Genomic DNA, 1446 nt, shown 5'->3' on the forward strand with positions numbered 1-1446 from the left:
CCTCCCTCCGGCCCGCGCTGCGCGCTCCGCGCTCTGGGCCGCGCCGCCGCCGCCCCCAGCCCTTTATAGCAGCAGCTGCCAGCGCCGGCGTCGCTTATTGGCTGCGGCGACCGAACCCCGCCTCCTCGCGGCGCCCGACGGCGCGGCAGGTGGAAGCAAGCAAGCGCTGGCCCGGACTCCGTACCCCTAAAAATGCCTCTTGGGCGCTCGGATTGCCAGATTCAGCCCTCCTACCCCCAGCAGGCCCTACTTCCTGGCCTGGCACCCCTTCTTGGGCGGGCTTCCTGCCTAGGAGACGGAGCGGGTTTCCCTCCTTGGTCCAGCATCTAGAGCTGGAGTAGCTGTAGCCCCCTCAAGACCATGGGGGAGGGGGAGGGACTAGAGTGGCCCCTACCTGCCTGCGATGGAAGCTGGGATCCTGAGGGTTGAGTGGGCTGGGTGCCTCTAGGGTTCAAAAAGTGGGGATGGGCGCGCCCCAGTGCAGAACTCCGCATTGCTCCGAAAGAGGTAAAGAGGTTGGGGGCCTGGGGTTCCAGACAATCCCCGCTGGAAACCACAGATTTTTCTCGGATCCCATAAACTCAGGTGGAGAGGGGGCGGGCCATGTAGATGTCCTGGCTTTCTGAGCTCGCGATTGCTCCTCCTGACTGTGGAGTCATGCTCTCTCTGCTGGGGGGAGGGGAGCGGGGACCTGGCCTCTCTCTAAGGCTCTGGGGGTGGCGCAACCTCCTTTGGTGCGCGGGCGCACATGTGTGTTTACGTCGGGGCGGCAGCGAGACGCGGGGACAGGTATTCCCTGGGGCGGGGGAGCCGAGTGACGCTTCAGCACCACAGACAGCGGTCCCACCGCTTGGTCGAGGGCGCGGCTGGCCGCGCAGCCCGGACCCCCTAACAGGAGAGTCGCAGCCCTCACCCTTCACTCGTTCCTGCACGCCCGGATAGGCTCCAGACTCAGCGCCATCAGCGAGCAGAGCCTAATTTGACCAATTGGGGACGGTCCTTGAAAGAACCAATTGCTGGAAGATGCTCTAGAGATTGAGCCAATGAGAGCGCGCGCACCAGAGGGCACTGCCACGCTGATGGAGAGGGCAGGCCAATCACAGTGGCCCGCGAAATCGGGGCGGTGGCAGTGCGGGACCCCGGGTGGCCCCTCTTGGGCTTGCCAGGGAGTCGTGGCTGCCGACGCCGGGCACCCCAAGAGATGGCTTGCTCCCCACCCCGTGTTCCTCCCGGGTCCTGTCGCATCGGAAGCTGTGCCCGTTGCCAGGAGCGGAGCGGGGCTACTCCCGGGCGTGCAGACCCCGCTGCGGTTCCCATGGAAACCGCGGGCTCCGGCTGTGCGGGGAGAGCAAAGGGGACCAGCCCCAGGGGAAAGGGGCTCGCGGGGGTGGCCCCAGCGGCCGGACTCGCTCATCCTAGCGGATTCTTCCGTCCCCGGCTGGGGTA

Source organism: Galeopterus variegatus, unplaced genomic scaffold, assembly GCF_000696425.1.
Source record: "Galeopterus variegatus unplaced genomic scaffold, G_variegatus-3.0.2 Scaffold4011, whole genome shotgun sequence".
Classification (NCBI taxonomy): Eukaryota; Metazoa; Chordata; class Mammalia; order Dermoptera; family Cynocephalidae; genus Galeopterus; species Galeopterus variegatus.